Here is a 12172-nt window from a genome sequence, read left to right on the forward strand (position 1 = left end):
ACCTCTGTCAGTGAGGAGAGCCTCCTTCAGCTCTGTCATCCCTCCCTCAACCCTGCCTCTGTCAGTGCAGGGAGCCTCTTCTGGCTCCTCTGTTTCTTTGATGCTTTGTCCCTCGTTGTAGCAGAGAGCCCCTGCCGGCTCTCTCACCCTCCAGTCATTCCAGGCAGTGCCTGGTTGCAGAGACCTCCCCGTCTCTGCTCCACTCTCCCTGCTATCTTCCCCGGCAGTTCCTCTTATCTCCACCAGCCAGTGACTGCCAGTGACGTCACCAGCCAGTTTCAGCTGGATAAAAGTGTGGCTTATGATCCACATGGATTTCCTCTCTCCCTCCAGCTGCATTGCGGGACCTGTTGCTGTTGGTAAGTGATCCCTTTGAGTTATTTTTATATCTCTTTCCTTTCCGTCATGTGCTCCCTGCCCCAGGGGATCCCCGTTTATTGTTTGGGGTTCTTTCCCCTATTTTCCCCCAGGACAGGGTCATACTAATTATATGCGACAGGCTGAAAGAGAGGGTGTGAGAAGCATTCTGGTAACTGTTTGTGGCCCTGTTTGGTGATGTTTGCCAGACATTTAAGGCTGGTGAAGAAATGGCAATTATTGGAAATGGGAAAGAAAGTTGCAGCTCAGGTGCAGGAATGAAGAGGAAAGCAAAATGTATTCACTATAGTGGCTTACCATGATTTGAAAGAGTTGGCATTTAGAGGGACTGTGCTCAATGGGTATCATATGTCTTACTCAGGTGGGCTGCACTAGCCTATCCTCATGGTAGACTCTTATCAATTAGCTACACAATTTATGGTTTATTGATTTTGGGTTTTCTCCCTAGCTTGCTTCTTTGGTCTTTTGGCTAGGGTCAAGTGAGACCAGAGGGCATTTGAACCCCAAGGCCTCTGGGCTCGGGGCTTATAGGAATGCCTGCCATGGATTTGGGAGTATCTGAAGCCCCAGACTGGTAAGTCTGGGAGTTAGACTACTTGGCCAGAGGTAGCACTCTACACACTTGAATGATTGAGCTCTGCTCAGTCAAAATTTGGAACTTAATTCAGAACTGATTTGGTCCTGGAAATAAAATGTTATTTTAAAAAAATCATCATGTTTGCTCAGTATGGGTCATGTGTCTTATAGTTATGCTTAGTGTTGGCTGCATCGAGTCAACTTTCTAGTTGGTTTCCATTACTGAGCATATGCTACTTTTGGCAGCAGTGTAATACTAGACAGCATATTTAATGAGGTTTCCTTCTATGCAAATGTAAGACAAGGGGCTTTTTCCTTTATGCTGATAGCGGTGAAAAATCTTGTCTTGCATTCAAGTAAATATGGTATTTATTTCAGTGCTTACCTCTTTGCAAAGGAGCCGAGGATTGGGAGTGGAGTGTGGCCAGGAAGGGGCTGAGCCTAAGCTTGTACTTACCTCTTATCTCCTCACATCTCATAACACTCTTCAATAGAGCTTAGGGCACCTCTGGCTGCTCCAGCACCCTGGCTGAGAATAATTGTTCAATACTAACCTAGGTTTCCCAGCCTATTATGGTTTAAAAGCCTTGTTATGATTAAAGCTAGAATGTTTGGTTACATTATTGAGTGATTTAAACAACAACTTTTATGGCAAGTAGGCTGAAAAGTAGAAAGATGGATATTTCATTCTATGCTTGCTAGCATGGAGGAATTGTACAGAATCATCCTGCCTGATGTAGCAGAGTTGGAACAATGAAAATAGCAGGTAAGGAAAACCCCTTCACATCCCACTTATAAACAGTGGGGGAATTTAAATATTCAATTAACCTTAGTTTACGAATGCAGGTTTAATGAAACCTAAAGTCAAATGTATAACAACTTTGGTAAACAATGACATTTTTTTCAACTGTATATTCATGCTATGCCACTTATTTGTCATTTGCTATGCATTACTGACAGTTTCACAATAGAAAGAATCCAGGCATATTTATGAATCTTGCAAAGCAGTAGCCTTCTCCCAGATGCCTTTAGAACCATATCCATCATGCCACCATCTTTTAGGAGGCTGGTGCCTGCTATATTAAAAAAGAACAATTTTCTCTTACACACAAAAATTGCTTTCTGAAGTGAAAATCCTGACCAAAATGCAGACTTATTCAAATGGCCAGCCTGGTGTTTAGCAAGTATACTTAAAAGTGCTGGAAGAACTGAAAAAGAGCAGGGAGGGACTGATAAGAAGGTAATAGAGGGGCAGGGCTGGAGGTTGGGAAAATTGGCAAGGAGTTCAAAAAGATCATTACATCATTGACAATGATGCTGTAGTTTGTTCTGGTTCAGGTGTCTTGAAGTCAGATCCTCTGCTACCTTAAATCTGGCACACAAAACAAAGTGATTTAAGAGGGAAACCTTGGTAGCACAGAGCTGTTTTAGTAGCTGCTGTTCCTTTCTAGCCCTCTTTGCACAGGAAGGTTGTCCCTAAGCTCCCACAGTTCCTGGATTCTAGAATGGTATTTGCAGGTCACTGGTAGTTCATGCATAAAAGGGACCTGTTAAACACTAAAATTAAAGATGGATAGAAACTAGCTGTAAAGTTGTTACATATTTTCAAGCACTAACTTTATAGCTGATTGGCTCTCTTTATAGCTGGATATTTATTTTTATTATGTGATAATTACATTACACTTGTGGCTGGTCTTATTTTGCACTTGTGGCTGATCTACATTTATTGCATGATTAACCAGTTAATTGCATAATATATGTAACATGTAGCAGGGGTCTAAATGCAGTAATCCACTCCAAGGGGTTGTTACAATGCCAAGCTAGTCAAAAGATTCAAAAGGAGGCATTAATGACACCTTGCTATCTGTGACAGGGGGCAACTCCTGGGGCCTGGTCACAGTACTGGTCTGCCCACCTGTCTAGGGCAGTCTGCCCAGTCTCTTCTGCCATGCCTTGTTGCTATGCTTGAGTTGTAAAAAATGTGGGAGGCTACCTGTTTTACTTCCCTGATGCCAGAGGATGCTGTACATGACTCTGACCTTTCCTTGTCATGTCCCATGCCTTGCAGATGGCATCCTTGAGTTGTTCTTTACTCTGGCTTGTGGTTGGGTCAAACTCAGCCCCTTGCTAGCTTCATGCATCCGCTCTTTCATTCTACCCCATTGGGCCTCTTTCATACCACCCCACTCTCTCACAGGGCTTCTTGCATGCTGCCCCTCACTGGGTCACACCCAACCTGCCCTGCTCCCTTGAGCAACTGCATAGGCCATCAGGCTGGCCTCTCACGCTCCTTGGCTGGCTGGCACACAATCTCTTGGGCCCTCTTGTGACCCTCATCTGAATGGTGACCAGCCAGTATGTCTTGCCCTGAGCCGAGCTCTGACCCAAGCCCCTATTCGGGTACCTCATCACTCTAGCCCCCTCATTGGGGCCAACCACTCGCTCCTTCCCCATGACTCCCATTGAACGGCACCACTTGGCCTCAGGTCCAACTACGGCCTCACGCATCCAAAGATCAACCGTGGCCTCACTGCCGCCTTCTGAGGCTTACACTCATGCCCTCACCCAAAGGCCTTCCACTCACCGCCCCTTCTCTGGGGCCTCACTACTACGGTCCCTTCTGCCTAGGGCCACTGGGGTCTTATGGCCCCACATGGGACTCAGGTGCTTCTTACCAAGCGTACCTGGCCCCCACTACTCACACTGGGCCCAGGTGCCTTTCCCTAGGCATGCCTAGCCCTACTACTCACACTGGGCTCAGGTGCCTCTCTCTCGGCATGCCTGGCCCCACTACCCTCCAATCTTAATGACCCACTGGATGGTGGGGGCTGGGGTTATCAGGCGCCCCTACTTGCCTTTCACCAGGGAGGTAACTGACCTGGCATTTCTGAGGGACTGTCCCACCATGGACAGCCTCACCAGACCACCCTTCCTCAGCAGGATGCAGCTTCTGGTCATGCACAGGACCAATGTAGGCCTATCTGCTCTGGTCTTATCCCTGCTGGGTTATGTGTTGTTTCTGGGCTGCTCTCTCTCCTGGGCCTTCTATTGCAGCCTTCTTCTGGCTGCCACCTTCATAGCAGTGTGCATGCTGACTGACTCCTACCCTTTTTCACCTGTGATGTCCTCCCCCTCAAGAGGACCTTCAGCCTGTTTGAAGCCCTGGCCCCACCTCCAGGCCAGTCGGGATGCCAGATGGCTTTCTGCAGCCCTGGCCTGGCCCTTGTGGGCTCAATTGCCCTTTGACCCTGGCCCCCTTACTTTGACTAGTTGAGCGATCAGAGAATTACCCTAGCTAGACTAGCTGCTGCCCTCTGTGGACAACAGGGATCCCCTTCTGGGCCCCACCATATGGCCCTCTCCCCCAGGGCTTGCTTAGAGCCCCAAAGATATTAATGGAGCAACTCTTCTCTCAACTGAGTTCAACTCTTCTCTCAACCTGAGCCCTAGGCCTCATCCCTGCCAGCTCTATTCAGGGGCTTGCCTGGCCCCGTTGTAGGCCCACAAGCTGGTAGCCCCATGCCTAGGCTTGGCTTTGCTCTAACTAGGCCCAAGCCTTCTTTCTGGGGCTTGAGACCTCACTGGGCCCCTAGGAACCTCCTACCATTTCCATAGTTCCTCCTTTACTTCCACAGTGTTGTGAGCAGCAGCTCAGCTGGGTGTTGTTGCTCCCTGGCTGCTTGCAGCAGACTACTGCCTCCATCCGGAGAGCCTGGATCTTAAAATGGCCACCTCATCAGGGCTGGCCCGCATCTGCTGGCTGCCTGCTCTCAGACTTAAAGTGACAGGCACCCAAAGGTGCACTGCCACACACCTTCCCCCTTAAAATGGCTACTGGGTGGAGGTCTCTCTGCTGCTTACCCTGCAGGCTCATCCATCATCTGCTACAGCCCACTAAGTGGTGAGTACCTTGATGGTGCTCCACCACACTATCTTATAACTCCCCTATCCCAAGCAAACCTTAGTTGGAGTTCAGTATTGGGCCACTGGTTACTAGTCACCTTCTTTATTACCAGTTCTTCTCCAACCATTTCTCTTAAGTGTAGTCTCAAATCCTTTCTACCCAAATTCAAGCTACCCAGAATACTTTTCTTTCATCCACAATTCTAAGTTTACTAAAATACATTTTTCTTCCTATGAAGTCTCACAGCTTCTGCTTATTTTCCTGCTTTTATCTTCTACATTAAATAGTAATATGTTATCAGTGTTAAATAGCAATATGTTATCAGTGTGTAACAACATAATTCAGAATAGCTACGGGGTTAGATTAATTATGCTTGTCACCATCTCCAATTGACAGCTTACCCTCATTATCTGATCCCTTTTCTTCACAACTGTAATAGTCCAGTAGAGGGTAACTCAGACATTCAATTTTAGATTTAAGGCTTTAGATTTCACCAACGTTTTGTCTGTGTCTTTCAAGGAGGTTAATAGTACTAGAATTAAGAGCAAATCATTCTTCCCAAATTACACACCAAAAAGCACATTCAGATCTCATTTATTATACTGATGTAAATGCAGAGTAATGGAAGTTAATGGAATGGCTTTGGTTTATACCTCTGTTAGAGATCTAAATCAGACCACACAACACTTTTGCTGTACTAGTAACTCCCTTCTTTAGCAGTTACTTCACAGGGCATTCATTCACCTCCTGAAGGTCTCCGATAATACCTCATTATATTATCTTACCTTTTAGTTTCTGAGACAACTTCAGCTAGCTGTAAGAATATATCCCCCTTCTCTGGTTTGAGGATTTCTTCCTTAGTTTAAAGAATGCTCCTGCTTTGCAGCGACTGATAATATTTTCATCTTCAGCTCTTTGTAATGAGTGGACTCTTCAAAATTTGATTTTTTCACTATTCTGTGCTGAGGAAGTATAGCAGGGAATTGGGTCTCAAGCTTATCCTTCCTGATGAGCTGGGACTGGAAATGCCATGGTGGGACTTCACTGTGGCAGACATGACCCCTTTAAGACTCGCATTTGCTAAGACTAGGATGGGGGAGGAAATTCAAAAGGAGTATGGAGTTCCATGCTGAACGTGAAGGTCGGAGCTCCTGTAAGCAAGGAGAAAGGAGAGTGAGCTGGGAAGTGAAGATTTAGTGGGTGCCAGCATGGAGGTGTGGGCCAATCTGGACTGGGAGTATCACTGAAGCTTCTGAAGCAAACTGGAAGTGGACACGGGACTCTCGTCACAAAAAAAGGAGATCTGGAGCAGCCAGGGACCTGCAAGAGACAACAGAAAAACAGAAGTTAGAAGAAACTGTGAGTAGTATTGTGAATCGGATGCTGAAGGGGTGAACTATCTACTTTAAGGAGGCTGATAGCCCTGCTTAGTAGCAGGGTAGGACATGGAGACTTGTCTGACTGAGGCAGTGGCCGTGGCTTACTGAGCTGCTGCTGATAATGCCACCTGCCATCTGCTCGTTCAAGCAGCAGGGAATATGAACTCGATGGGCTGGAGAGTCCTCTATGGCACACAGCCTGAGATTTCAGGGACAAGGTGGCAGAATAAAGAGAAAAGCATCCTGTACTAAGACAACAGTTTGTGGCCCGAGGAAAGAGGGGAAGGAGAAGGCCCTACTCAGGGCAGCAATTTGGAGGGAGACCACCTCAGAGATCGGGAGACAGAGTAACGAGGGTCCGCTGAGATAACACTTCTAAACACTTCTAAACAGAAGTGCTATTAAGAATACAAGTTCGCACACCCAAGATCATTTTGTTTATTTTCCCCGTTTACACAATTTTAGTTGCATGCAAATGAACTAATAAGAACTGTGACCTAATTCTGATTGTGACTTACTGTAAGTGTCCAGCAGAGAGTGATGGATTTATACTCTCTCTACGATGGCCAATATCATTAAGACCAACAGGTGAGAGATGGACCTCTCAACAGGTGAGAGAGGGTATAAGGGTGAAAGAGGCCTGGGCGGAGTAGGCACCATATGCAACACATCTGATCAGTCATTCTGAGGTATAGCTTTTCTTCAGCCTCCTGTAGAATCATTAAGGCATGGCAGGAGAGAGACACAGTGGTGGGGAAAAATTTAGGATCTGAGAGCAAGGAGGTGCCAATTCCAATAGTGCCCTGTGACAGGAAGACTTTAATTATGTACTATTAAATCAATAGCACTAGGTTGTACACTTTTTCTTTGCCACTCAATTAGAGTATTGCCCTTAATTAAAAAAATTGTGATTGTTTTAGATAGTGTAGGAGTGATGTCGTAGCAGTGATGGTCTAGAAATTATGTGAGAGGCAAGGATTTCTTAGGGTAATATCTTGTATTGGATTAACTATGTAGTTTGGATACAGTTAGACATGCTTTTGAATGCAGGACATTCTTCCTCTGGATCACAAGGAGCCAGGCACAGCATAAGAAAGAGCAGCAGTGGGAAGGAGAGAGAATTTCCCTGGGGTAGCAGACACACAATTAGCAGAAGAAATGAAGCTGATTATTGGGAGATCAAGGCCCATCAAAAGGAAGGAGGATCATTCTCATCTTTCATGTGTGGTACGAATTCCAGAGTCAGGTAAAATAGAATATGTCATAAAACCAGGATCAATGTTTAGTCTTTGGTTCTTAGTGTCCAGCCAGCTTATGAATTTTGTTCTTAAGTTTTCCTTTTAAAGGTGTTAGGTAGAATTCCTTTGACTATGATGATAAGTTAAGTCAGAGAGGGGGTGGCTATTCTGTGAGAAATATGCTTCTACTGGAACACATATGCCTCCATCCTTTATGTTTTTTTTCTGTGAAATATATTTTTATCAGTCTCTTCATTCTGGTACATAGTTGCTATTTAGTTTCAGCCACATAGTTGCCTTGAGGGCACTGGGTGAATTGGGTCAGCTGTATCACATTTTGGGAAAGGCACGTGTAGGAACCATGGATTCTGATGGTTTTGTTATAGGGGTTCTTGACAGTAGAGGCAGCAGAAATGTGCTTACAAGTTAAGCATTTCTTGCTAAGGCAAGACTATGTCCCACATGATGTCTCTTGGGCCATGGAGATCTTCTTCTAATGATGAGCTGGACAAGGTTAAGGGGCTGTTTGAAAGTTGGGAATATTTCTCTCAAGGTCTGATCTTTGTTGAGTATAGGCTGTAGGTTGCTAATTCTTCTGAACTTTGTGGGATGGTAGGTGACCACCAGGGTTGTACAGTCATGGAGGGTTTTCTTTTTTGTTTTGTAGCAGGTCACTGCAGGGTATTTGGATAGCTCTTTCAAATGTAGTCTATTTCTCTACTGGAGTTTCCTTGTTGTATAAAGGCAGATTTTAGGCTGGTCAGGTGAGCATCACAAGTGTTCTCCTCAGAACATATGTGGTGGTATTTTAAAGCAGGGTTACCATATTTCCAGTTCCAAAAAAGAGGACATCTGTTGTGTGGGGGGAGGAACGGTATATGACTGGGGGGGCAGTGACATGACAGTGCCCTGCCCCTGCCCATTCTGTTGCCCCTCACTCCCAAGCCACAACCCCCCCATCACCTCCCAGTGCCCCTCACTCAGAAGCCACATCCCCCGCAGCCCTGCCCTGCTGATGCCCCTTACTCCCAACCCATAATCCCCTGCTCCTGCCAGCCCTGCCTGTGTGAACACAGGCACTAGCCCCAGTGCTGCCAGGCCAGCCTGCTCCCTTCCTACCTGCTGCCCCCTTCCCCACTGGAGGAGCATGCATCCAGGGCATACACCTCCCCCGCCTTGCTGCAGCTGCAGCTCTGAACCACCCCCCTGCCCACACACACACACACACACACACACACACACACACACACACACACACACACACACACACACACACACACACCACCCTGCCCCACACAGACTTACTTGCATCCAGCTGCCAGGCTGCTTCCACCCCCTGCCTGTCTACACGCCGGCCACCTGTGTATGCACCCTGCCTCCAATTGCCCTGCCCCCAGCCTCAAGCAGTTCCTTGCTGGGGCAAGCCAGGAGCAGAGCAAAATCCTGCACATTTGGATTGTATTTTAAAAAACTGCCTGGACTAAGGTTGGAGGATCTAAAAAGAGGACATGTTCAGGAAAACCTGGACATATGGTAACCCTACTAAGGCCAGGCAGAACAAAATACAGCTTATTTTGTTCTGCTTGATCTAAACTATCTGGATTTCTCCTCCATTCTCACTATTCTGAAAGTCTGGCTATCCCTTCAATAGCACTTCATGACCCAACAACCATTTTCAATAATAAAAACTAAATTGGGATTTTTGAACAGTTCCCAATTGTATATTTACAACAGAAAACTAACTTGAGGTATCTAGAGAGCTGCATATTGTTGCTGAAAAGGCCGTTTGGGAGGGAACAAATACTGCCTCCCTCTTCCCCCCCCCCCCATAAGATGCTATATATATTTTCTTTAAATGAAGAGGCATGGAATGAGGTCCTAAATAGGTTCCAAGTGTAAAATACAGGGACCGAAGAGGAATAATGTGGGTAAATTATAGCCTTCATATTTTCTCTTTTTCAGTAGTTTTTCCTTCTTTACCTGTGGAAAGTTATGTCTTGTGGTTGTGTCAAGGTTGACTGTGCCTATTGGCTAAGGGGTTGGACAGCGTGGGATAGTTTGGACAGAGGTGATCTGGCAGGGAGTTGGACTAGATGAGCTCTGGAGGTCCCTTCCAGCCTTATTTCTCTATAATTTTAAAAGTAGAGGGAGTATGATTTAATTTTTCTTGACAAGGAGCAAGAAGAATAAACAGGACCGATTATGTTAGAGTAGATACACACTATACCTTTCTTTGTGTTGCTTTTTTCCTACTACAGCCCTCTGTATGCCTCCTCAATATGCAAGGTATATCAGCATGAAGATCTACCGACTCAATGTGAAAGAAGCACAGATGGTAAGTTAGAGAATGCAACTTGAATATCATAGTCCTATTTTAAGTTGGAAGAAAAAGAATTAACTAACAAGAGATAAGATTCTAAAGAAGATAAAGCAGTTGCTAGTTTCTACACAAGTTAACAACTTGAATTAAAGATGATGGGGGAAGCACAGTGTTTCCTTTGACTGAGTAACTACTGTCTTGTATTTAGGGGTCTACTGCACTTGAGAATGCAACCAGCCAATTTCATGGGCAGAGCCTGAGGCTGGCTTCCATTTTCATGGGCTGAGCACAGCAGGATCCTCCCATGCCTCTGATTAACTGAGGGGTCCCAGCAGTCCAGCCCCTCCCAGAAGGCCCAAAACTATGGCTTATTTACCCTGATTAAGGCTGGGGAAGTCATGAATCTATATGGTATTAAGTGTAGATTAACAATTTCCCCAGGTTTAATCAGGGTAATTAAGCTGTGGTTTTGGGCCATCCCCAAGCAGGGATGCTGCAGAAACAGCTGCACCAGGGTCCCAAGCCAGCTGTGGCAGGCAGCCAGAATGCTGCACCAGGGTCTGCGGAACTCTGGTCCAGTTCGTTGTATATGTGCACCCGCCACTGGCAACAGGCCAAGCCGGGGCTCTGTGGACCCCAGTGAATCCTACTGGCTGCTTGCCACAGTTGGCCCAGGAACCTGGAGCAGCTGCTTGTGCAGCATCCCTACTTCCCACTGTGAGCACCCCCACTCGCTCCCTGCTCCACTCGCTCCCTTCTCCTTTCCCTGCCGTCCTCCCTCTCCCCCTCCCCACCTCTGTCCTGACAAATAAGCAGCCACGGACCAAGCATCACCAGGTTCTGGTAGGGACAGCAGATGGCAATGCTCTCCTTCCTGACAAGTCACATATATTCTGTCAGTGCTGTGACATGGTGAGTATAGGTCACCACTATGATAAGACTGTCTGGTCCCCAGCCATGGGTCTACAAGTCGTCAACAATGGAGCAGGTGGAAGAAGATGTTAGAATTTTAACAGCTTTGGAGACAGATGAAGGTTGCAGTGGAATGAGATCTCCAATTGTCTTGGCCTCCTTGCTGTTGGATCAAGGTCCTGTTCTGTCAAAAACTGTGTGGAAGCTGATGCATAGTAGCTTTGCCACAATAACAGAAATCATGCATAGGCATCTTCCATGAAAATGGTTGGGTCCAACCTGACATGTGGCTCTGAGCCAGCGTGTGGGGTCAGACCCAACACACCCTTGAACCAAGGTTGAGGCTGGATTTACCACAGAGGCCTGGACCCACATATCAAATCAATCTATAGGCTCTATCCAGCATTCAGGCCTGGCTGCAGGTTTAGGAAGTTGTAGTCATTAAGGATGGCCACTACTTAGCACTACTCAACAAATTTTTCTAGCTCAATGTATCTGATATGGTAGTGAAGGACTTGCATCTTAACCAGACTCTAATAAACAAAACAAAAAAAATACAAAATTAAAAGTCTAAATTATGAAACAAAATTCTGAAATTCCAAAATTTCTGTTTCAAGACAGGTTTCTAGAATGATAGTTTTTATTCTGAACCAGAGCAAAACAACAGATTAAAAAATATAAAACCTTTTTACAATACAGAAAGATAGACTTTTATTCAGCTCTGCTTCAGACCCACCTAGAGACTTAGGGGCACTCTTTCATGGCACACAAGAGTAGCACCAGCTGATTTAATCTAATGTAAAAGTGGTGTAGTTCAAAGAAAATTCAAATGTCTAGGTTTCCTTCTGAATCTCATATTCAATTGTCAACAACTATACTCTATTATAAATAAAATGAAGCAACCTGAATTATGCTGAATACCTGAATGAAGCAGGTCTTTCAAATTACAGGGGAAAAAAACCCCCTTAGAAACTGTAACAACAGTAGGACAGTGGAACAAGTTTCATAGGAAAACTATGGAATTTCCTTAATGGCAGATTTTAAAAAAGAGTCAGAACAGAATCAATCTGGCATGCTTCAGGAATAGTTAATCCTGCATTAGAAGTTGGACTAAGGGAACCTTGAGGTCTCTTTCACCCCTATGATTCCATATAGACAAAGCCATATTTAGCAGTAATACATAATAATAATCACATATACCATAGCTTTTTATGTGTATGAAATGAAAATACAAGGTATCATATAGTGTAAATGTTTTTCTTTAAAAATGTTTTTTGAATTAATTTTATGGATTCTTTAACTAGAATAATGTGTTTTAAATTATTTTGGGTCCTCTGCTAACAGGTCATGTTGGAATGCCTAACAGAAAATACAAAGAAGGTGGATCTACTCAACAGGAACTTTGTCTCAGCCTTTACAAAAAAATTAAGCTGTAGCCAGACACCTAATAAGGATTATCTGGATA

General features: G+C 45.2%; 1 long non-coding RNA gene across 1 annotated transcript in view; it reads left to right on the top strand.

The window, feature by feature from the left end:
• Positions 1–297: 297 nt before the first annotated feature.
• The window catches only part of LOC132250406 (uncharacterized), a 113159-nt gene continuing 101284 nt past the window's right edge, over positions 298–12172 (top strand). Inside the window, exons 1-2 of the long non-coding RNA XR_009462120.1 lie at positions 298–359; positions 9734–9810. This is a non-coding gene — a long non-coding RNA (uncharacterized LOC132250406). The remainder of the gene's footprint in view (positions 360–9733; positions 9811–12172) is intronic.

The sequence above is a fragment of the Alligator mississippiensis genome, chromosome 4 (assembly GCF_030867095.1).
Source record: "Alligator mississippiensis isolate rAllMis1 chromosome 4, rAllMis1, whole genome shotgun sequence".
In the NCBI taxonomy this organism is placed as follows: domain Eukaryota; kingdom Metazoa; phylum Chordata; order Crocodylia; family Alligatoridae; genus Alligator; species Alligator mississippiensis.